Here is a 13159-nt window from a genome sequence, read left to right as displayed (position 1 = left end):
TCTCTCTCTCTCTCTCTCTCTCTCTCTCTCTCTCTCTCTCTCTCTCTCACTAGGTAATGAACTCAGGGCCTTGTGCCTCTTAACCTCGGCTTTATTTAATCTCTAACATTTGTATGTGTTTCACACTCGACCTTTTTCACACTTGCCACATCTCTGTGCTGGGTTTGCTTCGATCTCTGCAGGCAGTTGGATCCCTCCTTCCTGCAATTCTCACTGTGATGTGGCTTCTATAGTCATTCCTTGCCAGTAGTTACGTACCCATATTCTTTCCCTATGCATATCCATGAAAGTAACTGGAATCTTTTGGGCACTAATGCCACCCCCATCCCCCGGTTCATACTCAGCTCATTAGCATCTTATGAATCTCTCTGAGTACCCTATTCAACATGAAGCTTTCCCAGAAGAAGTCTCCTAAACATCGATATCTCTGCAAATAGTCTTTTGTGCATATTCTTTTCTTTTGTAGTGCTCCTGCTAGAATATAACCTCTTCATAAACAGGGACCTTAGGAGATTTTGTAATCCATAGTACCTGGCATGATCCATAGCACATAACAAATCTACATAAATACTTTCCGATGAATCAATAAATGATGACTTGCAAGCCTAACCATCAGAATGTGTCATAATTTGGTATGCCTTAACTTCTCTCGTGTGAATCCTTGGATTCCTTCAGAGCTTATCTTTTTATTGTATCCTACCATTTTATAGTGATTTTTCAATCTTGTGTTTATTCTGCTCCTCTTTCTCTCTACTGAAATTATTCAGATGCTTTAAGGTCTAATTCAACTTTCATCTTTTGCAAGATATTCTTTCATGAGGGGCAGATTCTTTTTATTTTATTCCTTCCTATGAGTTTCAACAATGTATGTGGTCTAAGTAGCATATTCATGGCTTATTTTATACATTCACATTCTTTTAAGTATTTTGTTTATAACTTCCTAACAGAATTATAAAGTCCTCAAAGCCAAGGACCTTCTTTATGTCTGCCAAGAAGTGTTGTCTCAAGACAAATGGTACAAAGCTCAGTCTATATGGAGACACACAGATTAGGGGTTAGTTTTTCTTGCAGATTTATTCACGTAGGAAGCTACTTTATAGCACTTTTTCATTCCTTTATTCCATAAATATTTATGAGTGTCCCTTTGTGTCAAGTACTTCTTTAGGTGCTGAGGATTCATAAGTAGATAAAACAACTTTAACAACAAAAATCCCTGACCTACACATGTTGAATGTTGAGAGAAAAAACAATTCAATAAATAAAATGCATCACGTGCTGGGAGTCATGGGTAAAGTGAGCCTTCAAATCTGAAAGACAAAAGGAATTTGCAAGTTTAGTTAAATTTCATGTATTAGGTACACATAATTTCAAAAGGCATCTGCTTTAGTTTTTGTTTGGTTAAGCCAGTTTTAGTTTTGTATTTATAGAACTACAATTAGGAACACTAATAATGAGTAATGATATTTAGCAGATGACAAACTTTTGTAACTAATGGGTTTGTGTTTTAGACAGTAAGAGCCAACATTATGGCTGTGCAGCTAAGCTGATATTAAATTGGGAATTTGTATTTAAGTTAGTTCCCCTAAATTCTGTCTAATCACCTTCCTTTGATGTACCTGGGGTCTTCCAGGCAGACTCATTCACCCGGTTACCTGTTGCCCCCTTTGTAGATCAAGAGTAAAAAGAAAGGACACTCTCATAGATATAGGTCCAGCCAAGTGTCACAGCTTACTGGGTCTGGATCTACCAACTTTGAACTTGTCCAGATGTTCCTGGCTTTGGTCTGGCTGCTGTGCTCAGCTTCTTCCTGCTGCAGCTCATTGAGGTGAACCCGCTGTGCCACTCTGGCAAGATGTACAGCTCCTGGATGAGCTGGGTGGGTCTGGCTCCTTGCCTCTCTGCAGGGAGTTCTGCTGTAAGGTTCCACAGGAGGCCTAGCTGGACAGGGACTTGAGTGCGGTGAGCAGGCGGAAGCTCACACACACGCTGGGCCTGGCTGGGGTCTGGCTGGGGAGTGGTCTTGGGTGCAGTGAGCAGGCGGATGGTCCCACACTCACACCCAGGCCTGGAGTCTCTTAGCTTTTGTTTGGAGGCTGGGGTCTGGCTGGGGAGTGGTCTTGGGTGCAGTGAGCAGGCGGATGGTCCCACACTCACACCCAGGCCTGGAGTCTCTTAGCTTTTGTTTGGATATAGATTCTATGGTTCATCTTTTTTTTTTTTTTTCCCGGAACCGGGGATTGAACTCAGACCCTTGCGCTTGCCATGGAAGTGCTTATTCCACTGAGCCATCTCCCCGGCCCCTGTGGTTCATCTTCAAATGATGAAGCATGACTATGTGGGCTGAAGGGAAAGAATATTATACTTGTTTCAGTGTGGTAGAGTAATTAGCAAGCAATAAATGTGGTTTTCATCCAACTAGATATGAATTATCTGTACTTTCTTATGAGCCAGAGATTGGTATATTACAACTCTGAAAACTACTGAAGAATGTGCTCTCCCAAACTGAAGCTGCTGTTTATTTGTTTCAATCTAGAAACACCTAATGAGTACTAGTGTAAATTTTTAAAAACCAATGAACCTTTGGTTCATTGATAGAATATCAAGGAATTTTTCCTCACATCACCCAAACTTTCCTTAGGTAAGTTGTGAGTCATGCTTTTTTTTTTTTTTTTTTTTTTTTTTTTTAATACTGCTATGCTTTGTGTCTAGGTGTTCCCCCAAAGCCTGATGCAGTCATGAGGTGGCTTCTAGAGTTGATCCAAAGCTGGGATTACGGATGTGAATGCTACACCCACCCTGCTACAGATAATCTGCATGTAGGGAGGGGAGGGGGCCTGCTAGCTGTCTCAGCTGCTGCTCCACCCTTTGCTTTTTGCTGTTTTCTGCCACCATGAATGGTGGCCCTTTTCATGTGCTACTCTGTCTTGGAGCCATCTGAGTATGGACTGAAACCTCCACTAACTGTGAGCTAAATAAACCTTTCCTTCCTTCATTTTGGGTATTGGGTATTTTGTCTCTGAAAAGAGAGAAAAGTAATCGAGACAAATTGTGTTTTTATTTGTGCATATTAATTATTCAGAATAGTGAATTTATTTTGACATTTTATGTCTGCACACAACATGTCTTGATTACCTCTTCACTTCACTTGACTCCAGTCCTCCCTGATCCTTGCCCTTGAGAATCTCCCTGTCACCATTATAGTCTCCTTTATACTTTCATGTTGTCTCAAGAAATTTTATTCTTGACTCTTAATCTACATCCCATCAGAAGGTAAGATTTGCACCTTGAACTACTTGAGATACATCTGATTTGATTATTGCTTTCCTGTGCCCCTTTCCCATTCTCCTGTAATCTTGTACATCCTTAAATTATACCCTTTCCTTGGAATCCACTCCAGGTGGAACTCATGTATGAATTTTCTTGTGACAGTATTGTTTCAACCTATTTTTGGGAACAAGTTCATGAAGATCCATTAATGGGCATGCAGGTGAAAGTTTGGCCTAATATCTATGTTTATTGGGATTGCGTAGTTTTGATCATTTGTGTTGCTTAAATGTATTTCAACTTCTTTAATTTTGCTCTCATAGCATCTCATTTTCTAGTTTATCTTCAGAAAGCTCTCAGAAGTAGGTTAAACCATGAGTTTTAACAATATTTTTTTATACTACAGGTAAAGAATAAAAAAGAGTATATTTGATTAAAATGAATTGGTTGTAGAAATATTAATGATTATAAAAATAAACACCCATTAATTTAAAAATTCCACATTGTGAAGTACTAGTGGATTTTAAAGCTAAATATTATACATATTTAAAAACGTGTGATATAAAAATAGTCCAGTAACATTTATAAGATTCATATTTTAAAGATGAGATTAATTTCTATTTGTTTTTCATTTTTATAAATGTCAAAGTATAATGTATTATGAAGAATGCAGGGAATAGAATTTTTGAAATTTCCTAAAGCATTCATAATTTATCAGAGCTGTCTATCTCCCCCCTCCCCCAAACACTTGGTATTTTGGGGATAAAATTACAAAATAAGTATATTCAAGATCTAGGTAAAATGTTGCCCACGCTCAGGAAGAAAGAGATTAGACAAGGCTCCCTAACATTTTCTCATCTCATGTTTTTGAGCCTGATTGCACATCTGTTTACTGTAGCTGTGCTCAGAGTTAAAAAGGTGACCAACTCAATTACAGAATCTTACCTCTGAAAATTGTTTCCTAGTACCATTCATATCACTAAGCGTTCCATCAAGCAAGGTCCTACGACAAATCATGATAGCTATTTTAAAGAAGGACATTAATAAAAAAAATTGGTTACTCTGGGTATTATACTGATCATGGTATGCCTCAATTACCTTGGAGTGCAGTGTCTTAAAACAATAAATATACATCATCTCATAGTTTCTGAATGAATCTAGGTGGTCTTTTGGCTTGTGTCAGACCACAGTCAAGGTTTTGTAGCAGCTTGACATCTTCTGAGGTTTTGCTAGAGGTGGGGAATTTGCCCTCAAGGTTATCCACATTTCTGTCTGTTGGCAGGAGGCCTCAGTTTCTAGCTAGCAATTTGCAAGTGGCCTCAGTTCCTTATTGCACAGGCCTCTCCATAGAGTTATTGAAGCGTCCTCCTGATGCAGCCATTTGCTTCCCCTAAAGAGTGATCCAGGAGGGAGTGTGCAGGAGGAAGATGTGGCACCTTTTATGTACCAGCAAGATGGTACCATTTCCATCATAGTCCACTACTCAGCAGACACAGTTACCTAGCCCCAGCTCACACTCAGAGATGAATTAAAGGCCACCTTTTGAGAGAAGACTATTGCAGTATTTGTGATGCATCCTAACGTCATGACACAGTAGCCCTGGAAGGCTGACAGGGCAAAAGGAAGATGCCAGAGTGACATGGCTCAGATGTAGAATGTCCCCCAAGGGTGTTGTCATTCAGAGGGGGGAATTTAGTGGGTAGTTGGAGTATGTGGTGCTGTGGATTAATCCACAGATAAGTTGGGCTAAAGGTGCTGGTAGGAGGGGGCTTCCAGCAGACAGAGGCAGTCACTGGGGATTGGACTTGGGAGGATGCTGCTGCCTCCCTGACTACTCCCCTCCTTGCTTCCTGGCAGCCATGATGTGAGCAGCCCTCCGCACCCCCCCCCCCCTCCCCCTTCCCCTCGCCGCGCCCCCCCCCCCCCCCCCCCCCCCCGCTTATCACCCATGCTATTTCTGCCTTGAGTCAAGCCAATTATGGGCTGAAAATGTGAACCAAAGTAAAACTCTCTTAAACTGTGAGTGTTGGGGCTTTGTTCCAGGAATATGAAAGCAACTAAGAGAGAATAAGTACACTCTCAGCCCCTATAGACAGCAGTGACGAGTGGAGCCGAAGGAGCAAAACGCAGCGTTCTATGCAGAAGAGCTGAGGACTGTGGTCAGGACTTTGGCTTTTTGAGCGGTGTACATCATGGAGCTGTTGTGTGGCCCTCCAAACAGGCTGCCCCTTGGCTGCTGTGTTCAGACTCCTGAGGAAGCAGCCATGGCTGTGGTGGGAAGGCAACTGTGCGAATGGCACAGGGCTGCTTAGACTCCAGAACACAGGGAGCACAGGCAGATGGGCACTGTGCCTCCATGAGGCACAGCATCTTGGGTACTATAGCTGTTTTCTGCTGCCAGAGAGAAATTTACAGGAACTGCAAATAGAAAGAGTCCAGTCCTCCCTTTTCTTGCCTTCCAATTTTATACCAGTCTTCTTCTGCTAGGCAGAAACTAGCAGCAATCCATCTGGCAAGGGAACATTGCAAAGGAGCAGAGTGAGGGTGGGTTGACTCGGCCTGAGAGACAGCTGGCAGTTGGCTGGAGAGGCTTCATTTGGATTTATGCTGTTCTTGTAGGCATCTCTTCTCACGTCACTCTTCTGGATGACAAAGAACATTATACCTGGTCTACTTCCCACATATGTCACTGGTGCCTGGGATAGATGGATACTCTAGTATTTTTAAATGCAGATTTATAGTGGATAGATTTTTTTAATGGGATGAAAACTTAAATGGTTAAATCCCCTAGAGATCACCATCTATTTCTTACCCTCAATGGTCACCTGGCTACGTGGGAAAAAATAATGTACAGAGGTTGGGTAGCTAGAGGTCTCCATTGGGTCACTGATAATGGCTTACTCTTGCTCTCCCCTATTTTCTTGGCAAACCTGGTAAATATGCCCCAGTTTATAGCTGTCCTATAAGGTTCGATCCAGAGAAGAACTGGACTGAGTAATTCTCTGAAGTGTTGTGGCTTTGGAGAAGGCCATGAATTGGATGCTGTTCTAGACCAGTGGGAAAAAAAATCATTACATGAATATTTCAGAACCTTGTCCTTCTCCAGGTGTTTTCTGAGCAAATATCTCTTAAATAGCAAATTATTCTCACCACCTCCAACTCCAGCAACCACTCTCCCAATCTCAGCTTCCTAGATGCTTTAGATATCTTGGACAGGTTCTCTCTCTCTCTCTCTCTCTCTCTCTCTCTCTCTCTCTCTCTCTCTCTGTCTCTCTCTCTCTCTCCTTTGTCTGTGTCTGTCTGTCTCTTTGTGTTTGTCTGTGTCTGTCTGTCTGTCTGTCTCTCCCCTCTCTGTTTCTCTCTTTGTCTGTGTCTGTCTCTCCCCTTTCTGTTTCTCTCTTTGTCTGTGTCTGTCTGTCTGTGTCTGTGTCTGTGTCTGTGTCTGTGTCTGTCTGTGTCTGTGTCTGTGTCTGTGTCTGTGTCTGTGTCTGTGTCTGTGTCTGTGTCTGTGTCTGTGTCTGTGTCTGTGTCTGTGTCTGTCTTTCGCTCTCACTCTCACTCTCCCTCTCCCTCTCATTCTCGCTCTTGCTCTGCTCTCGCAGGTCCTTTGCATTGTGCTTCATCTCCAGCTCCTTTTCTTCTATTCTGAGAGGTTCTCACAGCTTCACTAAGTTGCTGAGGCTTGGCTTGAGCTTGTGATCCTCTTGCCACAGCTTCTCAGAGCGCTGGGATCACCATGTTCTCACCAGACACCTTTTTAATAATGTTTAATGCTAAAATAAATTTAGTAGGCACAATCAAGAATTCAGTGGAAGAATGAATATTAGAAACCGGAACTGGTTAACATTTTTCAATTTCTCTTCTGATTTATGAGCTTTCATTAATTCTGTTCTCCCATTACCTGGTCATGTGAGGAAGAGGGGACTTGCCTTCACCTTTGTTTTACCTTTAAGTTCCTCTTTCTTTCCTCTCAGGTGTTATTTGTGTTGTGTCCCTGGGCCTGTCTTTGTTATTCAATAACCTGACACAATATGCAATATTCTTTGAGCTTTCTTCCTGATCTGCTTATCTTTCTGGCCAATTAACCCCTGCTTTTGGAGGGATACTGAACACTTAGTATGCCCCAAAGTAGGCTCCAATCTTGCTCTTTCTTCAGTCTTCCTATTTCAGTTTATGAAAACATTGTCCTTCTGGCTTCTGAGGCCAAAAATCTTCAGAGCTATTCTCTCTTAAAAAGTTCCTCATTTTTCATGAATAATTTGTTAGCAAATCTGGCTCCATCATTTAAATATGTCCAGAATCAGGGCTGAGGAGATAGCTCAGTGGTCTAAGTGCCTGCCTGGCAAGCGCAAGGATCTGGCTTCAATTACCAATTGTGCGGTATCAGCCCTAGAACTGCGTATGGTGGTGCATGCATGTAATTGCAATGCTAAAACAGGAAGGATCACTATGAGTCAAACTGCATAGTGAGACCCTGTATCAAAAGAACAAAAATTAAAAAAAAAAAAAAAATTCAGAATCTGGTCACATATCACCCACCCTCAACATGACCACCCACGTCCAGATCACTGCCATCTCTTATCTTGAATAATGCAGTAAGCTTTTGCCTGCCTTTTATTCTTTAAAGACAAGGATTTACTATGACTCAAACTCTTGATGTCTAAACCTTCTTTGTCTAAAATTCCTGAGATTTTGGATTATAGGCGGGTACCACCAGGCCTGGTGTTCCTTGTGCTTGTTTTGTCTGCTCCTGATTGTACCTTATTTCAGTCTATTCCCAAGATAGCAGCAGAAGAATCCTCTATGCATTTAGCAGTGCTTGTCTTCTGCTGAAAACCTTCCATTATTTCCATCTCATCCATCGTACAACCCTGTCTTTATAAATACCACAAGGCCTGGGTGGTGATCTACTCCTCGCTAGTTCTCTGATCTATTGATTAATTAATTAATTTGGTCTTTTTGAGACAGGATCTCATCAGGCAGTTCAGGCTGGCCTTGAGTTCACTTTGTAGCCCAGGCTGGTCTCCAACTCACAAGTTGCCTGCTGCCTCAGCCACCCGATGGCTGGGGTTATAGGCACACCATACACACCACAGCTGGGAATTCTCTGACTTTTATCTCTCATTCCTTTTCCTTTTGCTCACCTTGTAACAATGTCCTCATTGTTCTTTATCTTTTTAAAACGAAATCAGACAAATGTTTAACCTCTGTGCTGGCTGTTTTGCTCTACTTAGGATACCCTTCTTGCTCTTTGTGGTTTGTCTCTTTAGTTCCCTCAAAGCTTCTTCCAAGTATCCTCTCCTCAGTGGGTACCTGCCTGATCACAGGTCTGAAGATTACCACTTCACCTTCTACCCCACCATGTTTTCTTGATGTTTACCACAGTGTTTCTATTCAGATCATTACTGAATCATCCCTTGACACACCCAAGCAGCCTGGAAAACAATATGTTTTTCTTATGTGTTGTTGATTTTCTTTCCCTGTTTAATACCTGTCAGCCATCTGAGGACTTGGGTTCTCATCTGTGTCTTAAGTTCCTAGAGGGATGTTTTATTTTTATTTTTATTTTAAATTTTATTTATTTATTAGAGAGAGAGAGAGAGAGAGAGAGTGTGGTGTGTGTGTGTGGCCAGCTCAGCCCACCAGGGGGCGTGGCTGGCTGGCATGTGGTGCTGGGGGATCGAACCGCGGTCCCTGATGCTTTGCTAAGCTTGTTCTAAGTAGGTGCTTTAGACCACTGAGCCATCTCTCCAGCCCTAGAGAGATGTTTTATATGCAGAAGTGTTTTGTAGATTTTGGTAGAATGAATGAAATGTATACATATGCACCAAAATGAATCTCTTAAATGGAATGTAGTAGTTGCATTGGATGATTGCTATATAGATCCCTCTCAGTTCTAAATCTGTGAGGATAAGTCTCATAGTGAAGCTGCTTTGGAAGTACAGTCAGAGACCTCATATGTGACAACACTTGTTAATAAACTACCACTGAATAATCAAAACCAATGCCTGCCATAAATAGCTATCCTGGCCTTATTGATCATGTATTTAGGCCAGATATCAACTCTGCTTCAATCTAGGAGTGTTTGCATTTTACGAGGATTCTTCTGAAGATTGAGGAGGCAGAGGTTATCATTTTCTAATGGAAATCTCAGCATTCAAGTGTGCCAGGATAGAAAATATTTGAGTAATCATTTCCCCTCTAGAAAGTATGTCTGTTCTGTGCTTTGATAAGTTTAACTCTGAATTTTATGCAAATGCTAGAAATCTAATAATACTAGGAATAGATCTTGTAAGAGATTTTCCTTGGGTTAGTGGGAAATTTTCCTGATTTAGTTTATGTGCTGTTCACCAGTTGAATGGAAAACCAAAGCAGTTTTTCATTTTGAGCCCTTAGGAGTGTATTTTAGAATGTTGACACTGAGAAGGAAGCCCCCAAAGAGCTTTCAGCAGCGAAACAATTAGCCAGCGAGGCCGGTTGTGTGTGTGTTAGCATTTGATAGTAGTATAATACACACTGCCTTACCCTGCTGAGGGCATTGTTATCAGAGAGGAAAAGTACACGGAGAGGGAGATCACAAAAGATAGCGACCAGAGGCAGTTCCCCACAAAGAATAAGCGGGGTCATTGATTCAGTAAACATCTATTGAATACTTTCCATATGCCACATACTTTCATAAGCATTTGTGCTAACATACACCTTCTTTTCCTGGAGTGGGTTGTATAATTCACTAATTCAACCACTAGACATGTAGAGTGCTGAGTGGGTGCCAGATCTTGCGTTAGTGTCTGTGTGCAGATAATAAAGTATTTTGGCCTTTGTGATCGGGAGCTCTTGCTCCTTAAGAAGAGGGAAGCGTGTTTTAAGTATTTGGGGTGAGTTCAGAGGGAAGACGCAAAGGAATCATGGCGGTGCCCTTTTAGGGGTCTGGTATGATAAAGAGTCCCCATAAAGTGGGGTGTCTGGAATGAATCCTAGTAAGTGAATAGGTATTTATTAGGACAGGGAGTTGGGGACAGGAGACAAAAGGATTCAGTAACAGCAAAGGCAGAGAGCTATGAAGCCACAAGGAAGAGTCAGAGATTTGTAGAATTGTAAGGTCAGGACAACTGCTAGGCTAGATAATTTGGTCTTCTATGTGACTTTAAGAAATTTGCTCTTTTTTGGTAAACTGTAGAAACCCTTTAAAGGATTTTAAGAAAGAGAGTTACATGGTCTCACTTGGCTTTTAAAGATCACTGTCACTTCAGTGGCACTTGGAGACTGAATTAGAGGAAGTGAGATTAGAGTGTGAGAGACAGTTAGGTGGCTACTTCCAAGTTTAGATAAAAGGTGATGCAGGCTGGACTCCAGCCATCAAAGGGGAAAGGAGAGATGAGAGTAAGGTGGAAGTGGCAAGGATGTGGCCTTGACTAGGTTTACTCATGGGTTCTGGGAGATGGCGGTGTGGAAGATGGGGGAGGGGGTTGGGGGTGGTGGTGAGGGGAGAATGGGGAGTATAAGGTAAAGGGAGGAGTAAGAAAGAAAACCTTCCTTTTTTCAGCTTGAGTGAAGGGGCAGGTGGTGGTGCCTTCCTCAGAGACTAGGAAACATAGGAGGAGAACCAATTTGCAGACTTGGAAGGGAATTTGTTTTGGGGGCTTAATGTGGTCTGGCTCTGTGGATCTGTATGTAGCATTTACCAGCATGAGAGGTGGGCCATTGGCCTCAGAGCTGTGGTAAGCTCCTTCACAAGGTGTTTGCAGGTGGAGAAAAGTGTGGGCATTGCTAGGTTATTAGGGCAGCTTAGGAGGAATGTGTGCACATACCTCCCAGAAGCTCTAAGCCAGAAATGGGTTTATCATCTGAAGTAGAGATTTCTTTCTTTTGTAGTTAATATGCTTGAATCAATAAAACAAACAAACAAAAAACCAACTTAGTTCAAGAAAGAGGAATGATGTAAGATGACGGAAGATGCTTCTAAGAAGATAATTCCATAGTTAAAGAAGGGTTTGTCTTAGCTGAGGAATTTTAGGAATTTTGAAACTTCTGGACAGCAGCTGTCTAGGTCCTGATGGCCTTGCTCTCTCCCCTACCCCCTGTGAAGATTCTAAATTGAAGCATTAGGACTTGAGTTTTTGAGCTTCGGACTTTGACTATGAGTGAGACACGTTATGTATCTGTACCACTTCCAACCAGGAATGCAAACATGTACTGCAAACATATACTAATAAAAATTAATTAAAATTATAAGAATGTGTGTCCCACTGCTAAATGGTACTGCCTAGCATTTTACCATTACATATATTTTAATAATAGCACAATTTCCATGACCTGCCTCCAAAAGAATCACTTGTTTCTGTAACTGCAGCTCTACAACCCTTGATTAATGCCTCCATTGTGGTTCTAATCTAGCACTGCTAGCAATGTTCCATCATGTTACTGTCTCCTGGGTTGTGTCTCTAAGCACAGAGACTTTGTCTTGCTCATCCCTGCACCCAGCATCAAGCATAGTTAATGTTCAGTTAATTTTTAACTGAGTGAACAATCACTTAGAAAATACCATCTGATTGGCCTGTTAAGTGTCAAAGCATTTTGTTTTATACCTCTGAGCTGTGTACAATCTTTGGGAAATGCTGTAGTTTATGTCTAGATGACCCTGGAAGCCTCCTGCACTCTAGGTGAGGCTCTCGGAGATGACTGGATCGCTCACCAGTGTACAACTATGTGATTTTGGAGGAGAAGCCTGGCTTGAGGAGGTGGGTCATGGCCTGGAAAGGTACAGTTTTCTCTCTCCTCCCTGGACTTCTCTTTCTTTTTCCCAGTACCATTCATCGGCTCTTTCTCCACTGTCACTAACTTTTGCCTCAGAGCCAACCAGCCATGGACTGAAGCCTCTACCAACTGTGAGCCAAAATAAATGTTTTTTTCCATACAGATGGAGGTGCTGAATCTTGTGCCTCATGGACATGGAAGTGATTAAGGCAGGGAGGGGCTCCTTGTATTATCCCTGTTAACCCAGAAGGAAGGAGAGCTGAAAAGGCTAAGTGGTTTGAGTGAGGTTCCCTGGGCTGTAAGAAGTGGGACTGGAACCCGGGTCTTTTCAGACAGTGCCTTCTCCTTTTGCCCCTTTCTCTGTGCATTGTAGAGCCTCCACAAGACAAGCATCTCTAAGGGGAGGAGATTGAAAGCACCGAGCTCTTCTGAGAGCTGTGGAGTAAATGAGATTTTGTCCCTGAACATGGAAGCTGGGAATAGAGGTGAAAAACTCCATCCACTGCCAATTTTGTCTAGAGTAGCCTTGAAAGCTAACATTTTATAAAGACACCGCTGAGCTCAGATTTCCACAGAGGGCAGGTCAGCAGTAATCCTGGCATTATGTGCTCTCAGGCCTGTGACCACAACACAAATGCCAGGGAAAGAAATCTTACAGTGTGCTTGCACACTCCCTTTGAAAATGCAAGTGTGGTTTTAGAGCTCGGGATATGAGGAGTCTGAGTTACAAGGGCAGATGTTAAATATTCATCTTCAGAAAGGTTCATTGGGGTTTATAATAGTATTGACAGCACTCCATTTTATTTCCTTGCTTTACAAAAAGGCCTCAATGGCTGTAAACTACTCCAAGTTTTAAAAATTCCATGTTAAAAGGAAATAGGTGCTACCTGTAGTGGCAGAATTTAGCAAGCTTTGTACAATGAACAAGTTCTTAGAAACGTAAGTGCTGTGACAGTTAAGTGGGGCAGTGTCTTCTATCATTTTGGGGACCTTAGCTCTTTCCTGTAGGCTCTGAGTGGTGGAGCATAAAGGTGGGATTTAAGAAAAGCAAGGAGAAAAGAACAATGTGGGGTAAGATTTCTGACATCTGTGAAGTACCTAGATGTTTAGCTCTTAGGTCCCGCCCCCAGTATTGCCCGCT

The 13159-nt window shown here is 42.1% G+C and overlaps 1 pseudogene; it reads right to left on the bottom strand.

Annotated features, from left to right (window-relative positions):
• The window catches only part of LOC111817920, a 33671-nt pseudogene extending 22642 nt beyond the window's left edge, over positions 1–11029 (bottom strand).
• Between the last annotated feature and the right edge of the window lie 2130 nt (positions 11030–13159).

This window comes from Octodon degus, unplaced genomic scaffold (assembly GCF_000260255.1).
Source record: "Octodon degus isolate 3935 unplaced genomic scaffold, OctDeg1.0 scaffold00074, whole genome shotgun sequence".
Lineage (NCBI taxonomy): Eukaryota > Metazoa > Chordata > Mammalia > Rodentia > Octodontidae > Octodon > Octodon degus.
The sequence above is the reverse complement of the archived record's forward strand: the minus strand, read 5'-3'. Positions and strand labels throughout refer to the sequence as shown.